At 35.3% G+C, this 17004-nt stretch overlaps 2 protein-coding genes across 11 annotated transcripts in view; one reads left to right on the top strand and one right to left on the bottom strand.

The window, feature by feature from the left end:
* The window catches only part of LOC106616323 (kelch-like protein 5), a 167729-nt gene extending 159624 nt beyond the window's left edge, over nt 1-8105 (bottom strand). Inside the window, exon 1 of the mRNA XM_036365980.2 lies at nt 7874-8105. The gene's annotated coding sequence lies outside the window, so the exon portion shown is untranslated. The remainder of the gene's footprint in view (nt 1-7873) is intronic.
* A 1938-nt stretch (nt 8106-10043) lies between these two features.
* Nucleotides 10044-17004, top strand: part of LOC106616069 (myelin transcription factor 1) — a 210764-nt gene continuing 203803 nt past the window's right edge. For 3 of the 10 annotated variants that reach the window (XM_070109909.1, XM_070109911.1, XM_070109908.1), the window contains exon 1: nt 10060-10476. The gene's annotated coding sequence lies outside the window, so the exon portion shown is untranslated. Of the gene's footprint in view, nt 10477-17004 lie in introns of all 10 variants that reach the window. The other 7 variants (XM_070109915.1, XM_070109913.1, XM_070109910.1 and 4 more) reach the window with 5 other exon arrangements.

Here is a 17004-nt window from a genome sequence, read left to right as displayed (position 1 = left end):
AGTTTAACTTAAGTTGCACAAACACAAAGTGAGCCAACCGCTCGGCGTCAGTTTGACAAAACAAATATGCAAATACCTGGTGAGAATGGTGAAGCGGAGCAAAGATGTAGAGTACGAAGGAGAGTAATGGCAGCAGCCTACGCAACAATGGTGAAGTGAAGAAGCTGTTTGGGTAACACTGCAGAGAAATTCGCAATCTTATAGAATCATACCAATAAGCCAACGGTTTTGCTCGTGTAAGGTGATGAATGATATTTGAACCTTAGAAAAGATGTCTACTGAGTTATTCCTGCTGTTTGTACATCAGATATGTTCATTTCAGTTAAAAATTTTAAGAATATATATCCTTTGTCTAGTAGATATACGAAAATCCTTAAATAAAGTTATTTATTTGCGTCTATATTAGTTTGAAGGATCTTAATTGAAATGACTATCGTACCACAAAACCCACTTTTACAATAGATCGGCGGAAAAACATCAATTGTGTTTTACATGGGTACCTGCCGTGTTACAGTCTAATCCCACGGTGCGCAAGGGTACAGCGGATCAAAACAATGCCTTGATCAACGCGCGCATCAAGGCATTATTGTTATTGTCCAGTAGGTAGTAAAAACATTGCGGCTAGACCCACAGTATGACAGAGATTTTAGATGAGCATTGAACCCGAACAAGGTGGAATAGACACCAATTGGTACTAGATCGGCTAAAAATTAGGAAGGAGGGCTTCATCTATCTTCAGGGTATTTTTGAGAGTAGTTTTGACAAATACTGCTCGTCTACTTATGTATATCACTGAGCCGGCTGAAATTATCTTTATAGGGTAAAAAGTTAAAGTAAGATTGATTTTATTGAAATTCCAGGCTAACGCGGTCCTATAGGGATCATATTACGTAAGAGACCATACAACACCAATATCTAGTGTGAGCTTTAGAAAGCAACCTATAAGGAGCAAGTGAGAAGGCCAACATGCCTACACGTTAGAGATCCAAGTACATTTTCGTGGTGTGAGTGCAACAAAAGGACACTTGATTTTACTATTTTGAATGTTTGACACTTTTTAGCACCAGCAAAACACTAACAACAACCACACACACCACAGCTGACCGAAAGAACACTTGTGCTGCATTAACGGCTGAGTGGGAAGCCACATTGCCTGCTCTTCGGCGCTTAGGAACATAAACAACACACACAACCAAGTGTTTGAGTTGGCGGCAAGATGAAAAGGGCGGAGGAGAAGAAGATGCAGTGTAGTTTACTGCAGAGCGGTGACAGCTGGTATTTGTTGTCACTGTTGTGCCCGAGATTGCTTTTATAGTTTGAAGTTCTAGTTTTTGTTGTTAGTGTTGTTGTTGTCACTGACATTGTCGGTGTTTGTCGTGTCACTTCCTGCTGAAATGTTTTCAAATTGTAAATTTAACTAAATGCTCAACGCCAAGAACACTTGAAGAGTTGAAGGTAAATGACAATAATAACGCAAGCAACAAAAACATAACCAACAATAAGTAGTTGGTAACAACAATGCTGAAAGACGACCACGACGACGGCCTCGACGCCTGGCCAGACAAGTGTGAACAAGATGTTTTAACAAAAAGCTTCAACTAACAAGCAGGACAGGTAATGCTAAAAAGCTGCCGACATCTAAGCGTGAAATAGAACCAAGCTTATACGTACATATTTGTAAAAGGAAGCTGTACTTTACTTTACTACCACTAACACATACTGTATTCATATATTAGGCATAGTTAATGTATCCTGGCATCCTTAAATGGTACAACTTCAAAGTCACTTTACAAACACTAAAATTGTTGTTCTTCCTTTTACTTTTCGCTACATAAATTGTAGTTGTTGGTGTATGTTTGTGTTGTTAGCAATGTTGTTTTGCAAAATCATTAAGAACCCTTGTCAAGCTGGTGCCTTTCACGCCGCATAATAGGAGTGTGTGGTCAGTGACAAAGATACATACACATACGCACACGTATATGCACACATGCATATTTGTAGCGGTAATATATTGATAAATGCTTCAGTGCAGGCGTCAGGTGTGTTCTTGTGGTCCAGAGACTTTGGGATCACAGTTATGCGTGTATTTGCTTTGAAGGTGCAATTTCCGTAAGACTGTCTAAGAAGACGTTGACACAGCTTGAAATGGCGTCTAAATAGAGATTACTTGTAGTTTTATGCAAAGCAGTAAGCTCGCTGTGATATACATATATATATATATATTGCTATTATATCAGTATTAAAAATTGATTTGAAACACATGCAATAATAAGTGGCTATAAGTTGGTCAGAATTTTGAAGTAATTCTAAAAATAGAAGATCAAAAAGCCATAACCCTTCAAATTCTAATAAGTCGCTTTAATGAAAACAATGCTCATAAACTCATTTCCATTTTTAAATAAATTCAGGGTTGTAAAACATCCGAGCATCATTTATTCTTTTACACTATAATGTATGGAAGTAGCTATGGCTAATGTATTAAAATATTACCCGCTTCAAGCAATAGCTGGGATAGTGCTTGCGTTCAGAAGTACGAACCCATTTTATAAGAAACAAAGTTGTGTCCTAACTAACCTAATCCTACTTAGCTAGTTCCCGTTTCTACCCAATACCGCAGGTTTTTCTAGTTCTTTAGAAATTAACCTAAATTCGGCCCTTTGGGATTGCGGTCCAATCTGCTCATTGAGTTTGGCCCTTTGGGAAGATTCGTGGTTGTTGGAATGATGGAAGAACTGAAAACTCAGTGCAATATGGAGTCGCATTGCAACCGGGTGCCGGATCCACAGCACGGCAGAGGTTTTAGGTCGGCCTCGAACTCGACCAAGGTAGAATAGGTGTCCTTTCCGCCTTACCAATTGTCATCCAAATAATGCTTGCAAATAGCTTACGTTATTTGGGGCGCCGATCAACGCATTGTTTTGATCCGTTGAGCTTTTGAGCAACGTGAGGTTAGGCTGTCGGCGGTAGGTACTCACGTAAATCACAACGAAAGTTAACGTTACCGTCTAATGGGTTCCAGGGCATAGTTATATTCCAGGTAACTGTCATAGATTTAGCTGAGTCTCGATGTAAAAAGTCTCTGACTTCATCAACCAGCAGCCAAAAAGGGCATCAATGAAATATGAGACTGTAGAGAGATGAAACATAGAAAATGTTCTATGCGTATGCAATGCCTTGTAAAGGAAAATAATCGCAACTATCATTCACGGTTCGCTTGACGATACCCTGGTTACATATGAAAATAGTTACACATATTAAAAAGTTTTAATTAAGGGATATGGCCACTGTAGAATTTTTTAAAAATCCTTTATTTCGCTTAAACTATGCTTTGTTGTCATAAAAGTATATATGTAGTAAGCTTTAAATGCGTTTTTATCAAAGCTACTTTCTCCCAATTGGCGAGAGAAATAAATTTTAAATTTTTTATTCGAACGTCTTCGAATTTTGAAATTATCTTTAGAATTGAATTTCGCATTGAAGTACGTAGGGAAATTTCGATTGATGGAAACTTTTTTTATGGCCAGTTTATTACGAAATTATTGACTAAATTTAATTTTTCTGTTCCAATGCCTATCACTTTTGAATTAATCAATATAAAAAAATTTTCCTGCGTACTTCTATGGATATTCTCATGTATATGTACGACGTTTTTTTTGTTTTGCTCTAGCATGACAATTGAGATGCTAAATGTCTCGCCGCAACGCGCTTAAAAAAACGATCAAAGCGACATCGCACGATTTGTTTATTACATTCAAAATTAACCAAAAATAATATTTTTTTTTCATCAGCTTGAGGTTCAAACTTGATAAGTCTTTTATTAGTTCTGTGAATAAATGATTATATCACGAAAAAAAATTAATGAATCTGCGTATGATTTTATGCCGGCTACAGTGGTCATACGCCTTAATGAACTTCATTTAGAGCACAGGGTAGTACAGAGAGGGCATGGTAGTGTGAGGGGATTTTAGTTCCGTTCAAAAAATAAATGGAAAAAGATCTCCGCATCATTGATCAGTAAAAAGTTTCAAGGACTCTTGATGTCATATGTATATCATAGCCACCCTGGCCATCCTAGATAGAATTTGGTTGTTTAACTTATATTTTTTTGCCTTTAACGATAATTCTTAAGCATCTCAGTCATTACAACAGCGACTTATCCACAAATTCGCTTTGGGATTTGTAATAGGATAATTCATACTTAAATTTAAGCACTCACAATCCGCTACATTTTGCACAGTAGTTAGTATGGCCTATGGGTTTAATGTGCAACGGAAACCGCAGACCATTTGGAAACCGGCACAAAACATATTCCAGCCAGAAGAACTAATGACTATGGTCTACCGGCAACTATCAAATGTTACGACAACAATTGTAAAAACAAAACCCCAGCTACTCGCTAGTCAGCTGCAATGATAATGCCGGCAATATAACGGTATATAACAGTGTCAGAAGCAGTAGAGTAACAGCGGTACGACATTAAGAAAATGCGGTTAATTTGCCTTAATGTCGGCAAAACTAGAGTATTGCCATTGAAGAGTGGTGAAAGAGAGAGAGAGAGGGAGAGCGCAAAGAGGGCGAGGCAGTGGTTGTGCCGCAAAACTGACTTTCCCGCTATGCATTTACGCGCCATAATGAGCGTTCTAACTCCTTAAAAGTAGCTATGCAAAAAGTGTTAAACATCGGCTGAGAAAATGTAGATTCAACAACAGTGAGAGTGTTAAAAAATAAAGCATTGTACCAATAATGGCGCAACTAACAGCGATACAAGAGTCATGCTACGAGTACAACGATGAGCAGCGAAATGATGGGTGGGTTGAGATGGAAGGTAGCTGCGCCGAAAATTCAAGAATTTCACCACCGCCGCCCCACACCGGCTTACAAGAAAGGAAATCCCACGTAATGACCGTAATAATCGCAGTTAATTAGTCGACGACTACGACGACGATGACTATGCAACAAATAACAGGCAAGCAATAGCAACAACAATAATAATGTATAGAGTGTACCACCAACAAACAGTTGTTGCTGACTGTCGAACGGAAATGGCAACACAACTGCTGAGATAACACATTTTGTCGGTAACGGCTTTTTAACGGCGACTAGTACGCGCCGTTCCGCATGCAACCGTGTGTAGTTTGTATATCGGAGCCCACACTACAGCCGCCATATAACTCTTTCCTTCTTTTCGCTTAAATGGTTAGATAGTTAATGGTTGATTGTTGCCAAAACGTTTGCTGTCAGTATTGTCTGTGCTTGGTTGTTGTTATTTCGCTATTTTCGGGTTAAAATCGTGCACTCGCTAAGACTAGATTCATTAATAAGCGTATCGAAGGGCGAAGGGGTTATGCCAAATGGCGCTGTCGATCGTTGATTGCCACAATTTCGCTATGCCCGCCCATCAGCTACGGAGTCTATGCAAATGTGTGCGTGCGCCGACATCACAAATGCTAAGGAAAGGTGAAAAAGTTTCATGGGCGTAAAAATATTCGATGTTATCTACAATGTGGTGTTGTCCGGAATGCAAAGTCATTATTTTGCAATTCGCCACAGTTTGGAGGAAGCAGCTGGAGAGTGAAGAGCTACTTAAAGAGTAAGAAACGCAGAAAAGGAGAAGGTAGACAACTATAAAGCATATTTACAATATTTCGAGCCATTCCTCTTTAAACAACAAAAAGTGTACCATAAACTATGCAAAAGATTTAAAGATGAGGAACTAGAAGCAATATTTGATGGAGTTTATTGCTAAACACAAGAAGAGCTCGCTGAATCTTTGGGAGTCACTCAAACAACCGTTTGAAAACTTTTAAAAGAAGCTGGACATAATCAAAAGCAAGGCAATCGGGTGCCGTAAGATATGAAGCAATGAGACGTTGAGAGACGATTTTATATTTCAGAAATGGTGCTTGAACTCTATAAAAAAGAGTCCGTTTTGCGTCAAATTGAGACTGATGATCCATGACTACAATCCTAAAAGCAAAATTTTATATGTGAAACAACCAACCGGAAAACCGAATATCCACGAAGTCAAGGTAATGTTTTGTATTTGTTGGGATTAGAAGGGCGTGATGTATTTTGAGCTTCTAAAACAGGGTGAAACTATTAATGAGGAACGCTACTGGGAACAACTCATCAAATTATTAGTCATCTTATACCCCAGAAATCCCGCTTCTGATTACCATTTGTTCCGGTCGATGCAGAACACCCTGACTAGAGTACGATTCAAATTAGAACAGGGTATCAAAAATAGGCTTCATTCAAACTTCTTTTGGGATTAAATCTACAAATCTACAAATTGCCGGAAAGATTAAAAATGTCTAGTTATAGACTCAATATAAACAAAAAAATCATCTACAAAATAAGAAACGAGGACCGCTTGACAAACAGATGCATTTTTTTTGTATAAATCGTATATTTCTAAATAGAGTGTTTTCTTTTTCAATATAGTAGTCTGCTTGTAGCTATATACGACGATTTTCAGCTAAATTAATTTTTTGGAAACGAAAGAGTTTCTTGAAGCCATCAAAGTATTTTTTGGTTCCACAAAATTCAAAAATATTTATATCCTTGATCTGGTTTGATAGAAAACATTCATAATTTTTATTGCATTCTGGTTTCAAAAGTATCATGCAGAGTTCATGCTTCGTTCACATTTTTTAAAGAAAGTGTCTAGACTAATTTTGGAGAAATCTCTAATGTGACGCACTCTAAACAGTACTAGTTAGTACCTGTTGGTTTTAAAGTTAAAATAAGCTTTAAAGGAGAATAAGACGCTTACTTATTAAATACTAGGTCTCAACACCGTCAGCACCTCAGACGCCGAAGCCTGGCATAACTGCTTATGATAATTAAGAATGTGCAATTTTATTTGTTTTGTCAGTGAGTGCAGACAAAATGCTAATGCTTTCCATTACTGCCACAGTCGTAAGCCCGTTTGTGGTTTTAAAAGCCAAAAATGTGCACCAGACAGCCTTCACCTCACCGCTAAGCTTTGCAACCACCACTTTCTCCCGCAAAAGTCAAATTACTTGTCGTAGACTGGAACTTCTTCCGGCCGCTAGGATTGTCTTCTTCACTACAACACGCTAATAAAGTGTTCATTTATTTCTGGTATTATTATCATTGTTGTTGTAATAACCCTTTTGTGAGCGTAGATAATTTGGTGGCTAGTCTGGAGATGCGAGTACAAGTCGTAAAAGTTATCACGCAGGCTTAGCGCCAATATAAGACGCTATACTTCAATGAAGTGTACAAAGACCGTTACATACAACAACAATATGCGCGATAATCGTTAAGTTCAGTGCTGGTGTACATATTACTGTTAGTCTAGTGACGTGAATGGCTGCGGGACATTACCGTTATGGCTAAAGCGATTATGGTCGTCTATTAAAAATTTGCTATGAACATTGAACGTCCTCTTAGTTATATATGTTAAATGTGACTGATGAATAGTCGAAATGGGATAAGAAGAGTGAACAATAACTGTTAGTGGTTGCGTTTTGTAAAATGTTTTGAAAAGAGTTAGTTTTTGGTTAAATCTAATTAATGTTTTTATACACATTTTTTAAATTTCAATTTTATTTTATGCTAATCAGATATTTTTGTTCGGTGCACTTATACTATTTTTTATTCATAAATTCTTTTTATATTTTATGTTAAAAAATAAATGTATGCCATGTATTTTTGCAAAGAATAATGCTTCAATTCGCGGTGCATATTGAAAAATCCCAGATTTGCGAGGATTATTGCCACACTCTCGGAAAATCTGGAAGGCAGCGGTTCGGTCATACATAAGATACTAGTTAATGATAAAAATGTACGACATTGTGCAGAAGGACTATTGAAGGACAATAAAATTGCCAATACTTACACTTACCTCGGAAATTCCTTGCGTTAATGCAGGTGTGATCATTTAAAAAAGATCCAAGGGATTGAGTCAGCGCAAATGAGAGGCGACATCTATGCGTAATTAGCAATATGAAGGGCTGCTGCTAGTGCTTTAACACTATCGTCACACAAACTAAATACTACACTTTGCACTCTTTACACCGAATTATATATATGTTTATATTTTTTACAATACACTTTGCACTCTTTACACAACATTTTATATATTTTTTATTAATTTTTATAATACAAGACTTAACACGTTTTTTCACAAAAAATTTAATTAACACTTTTTTATTAATTTTTACAAGCCATAAAAAATAATAACACTGAGAGTTAGCCGTTTTGAACTATTTTTTTGGAAGACCTTGTTTCATTGAAAACAATACTTTCATCACTTTTTTAATAAAATCTATTTTTTTACTACACTAAACAATTTTTACACTAAATTTTATAAATTTTTTTTTACTTTTCTATTTTTTACTTACATTTAGCACTATTCACATAAAACTTTTTTCTTTCAAAGTCACCACTATATTTCTGTTTACTAATTTTCGTTCCACCACTGTGGTGACGATTTTTCCATTTTAAACAATGAACAACGAAAGCCTAAGCTGCGCACTTCCTTTACACGCTTCTACTTTTGCCTTTAAAACAATTGCGTGTAAACATTTTCATCACACGGCGCATGTTTTTTCGCAACCAATACACAATTAATACAATGATCTTTCGTTTAACACACTTTTTACACAATTTCCACACATTTGATATATTTAAAATGGTATAAATTCGTATGTACAATTCACCGAAACCCATACGAGCCAACAACCGATTTAGTACTAATTGATAATTCGTTAATTTTTAACTCGTTCTTTCGTATGAGTGATCGGATGCTGTTGAGTGATGTTGCCATCATGTCCTTAAAGTTTTCGGTACAATCTGAGTGTTTATGAAATAATATTTAAATTAGGTTAAATTAAAACTAAATAAAAAATGATGATAAAATTATATTAAAATTAAATAAAATTAAAATTAAAATTAAAATTAAAATTAAATTTAAAATTGAAATTAAAACTATATTCGAAAATAAAATGAGTATTAAAACAAAATTAAATTAAAATTAATATTAGATTAAAATTCAAATTCAAGTTAAAAAGTAAAATTACAATTAAAATTAAAACTTAAATCGAAATTAAAATTAATATTCAAATTGAAACTAAAATCGAAATTAAAATTGAAATTAATATTAAAATTAAATTCAAAATTAAAAGTAAAATTAAACTTAAACTTAAGCCTAAGATGCAAATTCAAAATGAAGTTAAATTTAAATTAAAATTGAAATCAAAAAGTAAAATTAAAATTATATATAAAGTTAAAATTAAACGTAAAATTAAACCTTAAATTAAAATTAAAATTAAAATTAAAATAAAATTTAAAATTAAACTTAAACTTAAAATTAAAAATCAAATTTACACTAAATCATGACTAAATTAGAATTAATTGATTTTAAAAATTCCATTCTGCAAATAAAAACAAAATTTAATTAATATTAAATCTTATTTGGACCAATATATTAATTCGATTAAGACTCAATTAAATCAAATGTCATTTTATTGCATTAAAGTTCGAAATTTTAATCAAAACAATCTAAATTAAGTTCAAACTTCATTAATTTAAGTAAATAAAGTTAATCTAATATAATATTAAAAAATGCAGATTAACCGAAAGTTTGCCATTTCTAAAAAAATATACTGAAAGCTTCTCACTAGTCATTCCATAATTAAGCTTAAAACATAGTGTTTTCAGCTAAAAATACGAAACAAGACCATTCTCACTTACTTTTGATTTAAAATTCATGAGAGTATTCTTACATTTAGGCGCATAATTTTACCAGTTACTTGTAAACCCCCTAAATTTTTGCTTATTATATAATTTTTATATAACAATAGCATTAGGAATATATTTTAGTTAGTTGTGTGTTTACATTATTATCATATATTATTTTATGCTTTTTGTATTCGATAAATTTTCAATTTCATTATCCTTTTTCTTTAACTTTATTATTTCTTTTATATACATACATATGCATACATGTACATACATATCTTACTTTGTTTTTTAAGTATACCCTGATTTTTTTTTAATAATTACCGAAAATTGTCTTCGGCAGTCACTCGCACAAAATGCAGATCACATTCACAAAATGTCACATCACTGAAACAGCCGATGCACGAGTGCAGTAAATTCTTTCCAAAGTGCAACTGCAAAGAAGATGATTGTGCGGGAAAGCATAAGTGTGCTTTTATAAATTAATAATTCTTTAAAAATAATAAATCGCATAGTGTTACGTGCAGTGTTCGTTTTTGCATAAACATGTTTAATTTAGTTTACATGTGCAAAAGTAAAATAAAATTTGTTCGTCGGTTCATTGCATGCATGTTAGAACATGAGTGTTGGTATAACTGAGAGTGTTATGTTTGTTTTTTGTTTGTTGCTCAAAGCATAGTATGTGCATACAAACAACAATGTAAAGTGAATACAATTTGAAGTGAAGTGCATAGTTGTCGGAGAAACTCTTTGATTGAAGAGTAGGTGAGTGTTTAGAAATGCTTTTGTATTGATTTTAATGTAAAGCAACGATAATACTTATAAAAATACTTAGTTTACTGATAATTGCGGCCGTAAATATAAAGTAATGTGCTATCATAATAAAATTATAATGTTTGTCATATGTAACTGGATGTTGTATGTACATACATATACTCTGAATGTGTAAAAATCTGCTTCATAAAATGCTCTAAAAATTTTTAAAACATGTTTCCAGCGCAAATTTAAAGCAATATCGTTTTTTGTTTTTTAAATTAAAGTGCATGTAAAATCAGCCATCAATTTGTGGTAAAAAAGTTTCAATTAATTGTAGTGTTTTCCAAAGCAAGTGTAATCAATTTGCAACTCCACTCAATGTTCAAGTAATTTGCGGTTAATTGACGTAAATATAACTTTTACATAGCATTTCAACCTATGAGATTGCGGCTATATTAAATTATGCCTCAAATTATAATGTTATAATAAATTAAGAAATCTCACATACACAAGCACCAAGCAAAACAATCGCACATAAAGTTTCGCCAATTAATTTAAATACACAGGTAACAAGCAAATATGGTGCATACAAACATACATACGCATATACATACATATGTATATATTGAATACTGTTGCATAACACGCCACAAACTGTTTTACAATCGCTATTGTTTCGACTATTTGCAATATTGTTGTTGTGCTATTAATTTGCATGCACACATACATACAAACAAATAAGCATTGCATGTTGCTGCAATGTCTTCTTTCCGTACAATTAGCCGTAAAACATAATAATTATAAACGAGATTAAATTAGCTGTGTTTGTTGCCGCAAATTATGCAAATACTAGAGCAGGAACAACTTATTTCTACAAGTGCGTACGCATATGCATAAGCACCCCAGTTATGAATGTGAGCCTTGTATGGCAGTGGTACGACATGCTGTTTGCAACAGCGCAGCAAAAGCGGCACAAACTAGCGGCTATTGTAATTACAACTTCCGTTGTCCGCAACGGTGCTAACCAAGGGCGATTCTAACATCATTATAATACACGGAAATGGATATACATAAATATAAGTATATATATATATATATATATGTATGTGCGTGTGTCTATACATGTAGTTAAGTGCATATTCAATAGGCAAGCAGGCATACAAAAGCATGTCGACCTGTCTGTCCGCTCGAGTAGGTCTTCCGTTTGGCGCACTTCCCCCAATGCGGGTCAATTGCATTTACTGGAAAATATGTATGCATGTAGGGCTGCGTATGTGTGTATAGGCGTGCAGTTAATTCTATTAAAATGCCATTCCCGCACCTGCTGTCGCCAACTCACTCTCATATGCTCTGCCTTAAATGCCAGCTAGCTGACCAGTTTCAGCTGATCCTGGCGCGTTGCAGCTGGGGCCATACAAACAAAGCCGACTGAAGTGATGAGTGCGTGTAAATGTGTGTCATTACGTGTGTCGCGTGTTAAGCAAACAGAAAGGCGTGTAGCAGCGAGCGTCCTTGTTTGCATTTGCACTTGCCGCGCGCCTCTCAGCCCCCGCAACATTCTTACTTTCAGGGCTAATACGTAGCTGCACTGGTGAGTGTAGTATGTGGCGCATGCTTGGCAGTGGGTTGAGCGGCTGCAAGTGGTAATTATACTCAGTAGATGTTTATGTGTATTTGTGCCTGCATTTAAGTGCAGTTTCGCCATGAATTGTTAATCATAAAAGGGTTAATTAACTTAACAATACAATTTACTTATAGGGATATAGGAAGTCTAATGATTCAATATGAATATGCACTTATGCATATATTAATAATATTTTTAACCCACTGAACCAAATATTTTGCTATTTTCTTAGCTAAATATTTTAAAAACAAATATTATTATTTTTAGGAAAATACTTTTCTAATGAAATGAATGGGAAACCGGTATGAAATTATTATTTATATGTTTATTTTTATTGAACCAATGGGTTTTGTAGAATTCTCTTTTATAAAATGACACATTTTTGGTATTTTAAAGATTCTTAATATCAACTAGTGTGATAGCAGCCTGAAAAGGCGATATTTGCGAATTAAAAAAAAAAAACTACTGTATTAATTGCTTTATAATTTTAAAGGTATATATATAAATATTTTAAGAATCACAGTAAAACTTAAAAAAAAATTAATTAAATATTTTTTGAGTCAGACAATATTTCCTCTACTGCTGCAGTGATTCCATCTTACTCCGTGGATAAAATCGGAAAAATTTGACTAAATAGCGGCGTCAAAAAATTAAAAATTTTACCCAAAATTTGTATCGTTTAAAATATGAAAATGTAGTAGAATTTGAATTTTTTACACACTACTGCAGCCTGGGAATTTTTTATAAAGTGTTCAATTCCAATTAACGATCTATAATTTTTACGAATTATTAAGTGGTAATGTAACCTTCTTTCGCTTCAAATACTTTTAGCACCAAAATATCGGTAGTTGAAGTAATGATTTATAGGAAATGTGACATATTCACAGATCTTGCTGGAACCACGTTCCGCGATCTTTGACTTAGCGATTGAAGTTATGAAGTGCGGTCCTCTCCTAATTTTAAAGTCAAAGAAATCTCAATATTGCAGATGCACTTTCTTTTGACGATTTAATTAGAGTAATTTTATTAATTTAATTAGAGTAATCCTCATGCTTAACCTTAAGAACCTCATTAATAGTGAAGTTTTTGTTCATAAATTTAAATCAGTACTTTGTAGATCAATTTCCACTATCAAATATTTAACTTTCGAATATTTGAGGACTAATATTTTTGAGAGCCTATAATCTTCACACGAATTTCAAGAGCAAAGTTCAAGAGCAGTTTCTCTGTTCGAAATCGTCCATTTATCTGTATATACGCAAACTAATCCGTCAATGTTTGAGATATCGATCTGAAATTTTGCACACGTAATCTTATCCACAAAAAGCAGCTTATTTGTTGGAATTGCCGATATCGGATCTATATAGCATATAGCTACCATACAAACTGACTGATCAAAATCAATATAGATATTTTTATCCCCTTTTTTGCTATAAGAAATGCACCTGAGAAGGGTAAAATTTTTTTCATCTAAAACGGCTTAACTCGAGTTAATTTTGAGCTGCTTATTACTGCTTTCAATCGGTTACTCTTTCCTCTACAAAAAGCTAAAGATTAATCTACGCAATGAGTCCAGCACCAAAGTTCATGGGTTTCTAATTGAGCAGCGCCAGTTCACTTAAAGCCATCGATATGCGTAGTTAAGTGAATTTAAAGGCGTTGAGGGGCTGATTTAATTGTTGTATTTAGTTACACAGAGCCATGGGCGCACAGGACGAGCAACAGGACAAATACAGTTAACTATATGTGGACATACATAAGGGTATATGAGTGTAGAGGGGACTTGATATGGGGCTGACTTGCTGTGATATGCACCCACGCAAGTAAATTTAGACAATAACTCGTATATATATGTATGTATGTCTGTATATATGTTTGTGTGTACCACTCACCTTACTCAGCGCCTACGCTTGGTCTTTGCCACATACGCTTAACATTAAGTAGTCCACAATTTCCATTTGTATCAATTAACAAAAGGGTTAATTTATGGTCCGAACAAGGGCGCTAGCCGCATGCGCACACATACATACAAACACTGTAGGCCATGCGAAAAACAACAACAAGCAGCATAACAATAGTCAGCTCAGAAACAATAGAACAGTGGACTTGTCGGACTTGCTAGCCGCTGGCCGCCCGTACACTTGTTGGTCGCTGCCTCCTTCCTCCTTCCTCGTTCATTTGTTGTTACGCCTTGGTATAGCCTCAGGTCAGCACATGCCGCATACGCCTCCCAATCACCTAAATGTAGCACTCCTGCCATCGTAAAGAGTGTTGCATATTGCGCCCATTCAACTTTCACCTTTCGTCATGTAAGTGATACGGCGGTTAGACCGTTGTGTGTATATGCGTGTAACCGGAAAGGACTGCATGAGCAACGCTGGTCAGCGCAAAGCAGGGAGGGCGCTTGTAGTGAGCGATACTCGTGTGTACGATAGAGAGGTGTGTGATGTGCGAACAGCGCATTTCAGCAGGTTTTACCTGCCTGTTGGTCAGCGAAGTGCCAGGGATGACTTGCATTGTTTGTGGCGGCAAAGTAGTGAGAGTCGTAGCATACTTGCAGGCGTATTTTCTGACATTTTTTCAATGTTTGTATTGCGGTTGTTGCAGGCAGCATGCAGTTGCAATATGAAGCCATGTGTGTGTGTGTGTCTATGTGCAAAGCGTTGCCTTCACTTGACGTGTTGCATAAGCTTTTACTGCTCGCTTCTTTTTGTCACTTATTCAAACGTATTGCCACAGCTGCTGGGTGTAAATACATAAAAGTCGGTGAGTGAGTGAAAAACTTGAAATGCGAAAATTTTTCACCGTTGCACTTCGATTGTTTTACATGTGTCGACATTTATTGCTGCATGTTGCCTTGCCCATGTTACGTGCCTTTTGCCACCAAAGAATCACTGTAAGTGTCGTTTGCTGGCTGTGAATGCAATAAATCTTTTAGCGACAGCATGTGGCATGCCGCATGACTGCATAAATGTTGCAGTGAGTGAGTGAGTGCGCGAATGTGCAAAAGAATGACTTTCTTTCGACATAAAAAACTTTTCTAAACGACATTTTATCAGCTTTCTCTCACCAACCCCCACCACCCGCCTTTAACCCACTCGAGCTCATATGCATATCGCACGCTAGTTAAAGCGCCTTTGTTGTCTTATCTGCCACACATGTCGCACTTTGAAGTCATAAATTGAGGGATGTTGCTTGGTAGATAGCACGCCACACATGCACACACATATGTGTATACATACACATATGCATTTATATTTTTGCGCTCGCGAGCATGTGACAGCCACTTGACTAATGTGGCACATATTTTATGCGCGCTTTTTAAGTGGTAAACACAGATTGGTGGCGCATAAAAACCGGTTGCAGAAATCTTTTTTTCCGCCAATTTATTTGCTTGTAGATTTATTTTATTTGCATAATTGGCAAGATAAGTTGCATGTTGATACGTGGATTTTTTTGATTTGTGATGTTGTTGGGTACTCGTGCAGATCTGGTTGTTGTTCTGACAAGACGATAATATGTTTAGGGAAGAGCTAAAGAGGGTCTAATATTTTACTATATCATTTGGCTTTTATGAAAATATGACAGACAGTTATTGACTATCTAGTTGGACTTATTGCTGAAATCTAACCCTTACTATAGACAAACAATATTCCTAAGATTGCGGTTGCTTCAGCGTTTTTACTGGTTTTACTCTCTCTCTCTTTATCCTCTTTTCCTTTCAAAATCGGTAAAGCATGGCAGCTGCTCTTCTATACTCTTTGAACTGACGGAACTTTAGGCAACTCGATTTTTAGTAATTTTTGATGTAATAAATTTTATTATATACCCGAAACCGTGAAAATTCTATCGGTTCTGTGTACCATCTCATCAAATTTGAACTGGAATGATAAAAACTGAAACAACATTTTCACGTTTTCTAATACAAATCTTTATTATCGCCTTCAGACTAGGTTCATTTTGAGCATGCCAACGCTTAATCAAATTTTTTGCCTACAACATCGGTCATTTACCATGTATTGCTACTCGTAGGTGCTTCAAACGACCAGGTCATAGTATTCCTTATTGACCGTTGAACCCTGTGAAACAAATTCTTGGTGAACCACACCACGTTAATCAAAGAAAACCATAAGCATACCCTTAATTTTTCACCGACTTGCTCATGGTTTTTCTGTTTCGGCTCATTTATAGAGCGTGTGTGTCGTCTTATTCATAAACCCGTGATAATTCGTTTGATGGATGTGGGGTCCACTACTTGTCACACATTGCTTTTGTAAACTATGATCGATCTCGTTTTTACAAATTAAGGTATTTTGGTACGAGTTTAGCATTGACATGCTTCATACCAAAAACATTAACCAAAACATGATGAGTCGATGCATAAGTGATGTGTCTTTGATGCCAACACTACGATTTCTAGCAGTGTTTCTTTAACTTTTTCAATGTTATCGTTATTAACAGAGATGGCAGGACCACTCACATGTAGCAAGCTTGCGATGACATCACGACATTCCCTGAATGCTTTGTGACACACAAACACTTGTGTTCGTGGTAAATTAGAATAGCCAAACCCTTCTGCAACATTCTAGAAAAAAAATATGCACCGATTCAGTTGTCGCGCTTAGTTTAAATGAACCAGTCTGAGTCATATTTGATCAGGTGGTGTAATAGATAGCACATGTACTAAGAAGTTGAAAGATATATATTATGGATGAATTTAGGTTTTCTCTATTTCATTTTTCAAATGTTCATGTCTTCTTCTACCGTATGGTTATCGGAAAACTGACGACTTCGTGTTTTAACAACAATATAAAGATGTAAGATCAGGGACAGCGCAAGTATTATTACTCTGCTAGCTTGATATAATTTTTTCGAAAAGGATAGAATATAAGATATTTTTCATAGCATATTCT

The sequence above is a fragment of the Bactrocera oleae genome, chromosome 5 (genome assembly GCF_042242935.1).
Source record: "Bactrocera oleae isolate idBacOlea1 chromosome 5, idBacOlea1, whole genome shotgun sequence".
NCBI classification, from domain to species: domain Eukaryota; kingdom Metazoa; phylum Arthropoda; class Insecta; order Diptera; family Tephritidae; genus Bactrocera; species Bactrocera oleae.
Note: the sequence above shows the minus strand (reverse complement) of the source record. Positions and strands in the feature narration are given on the sequence as shown.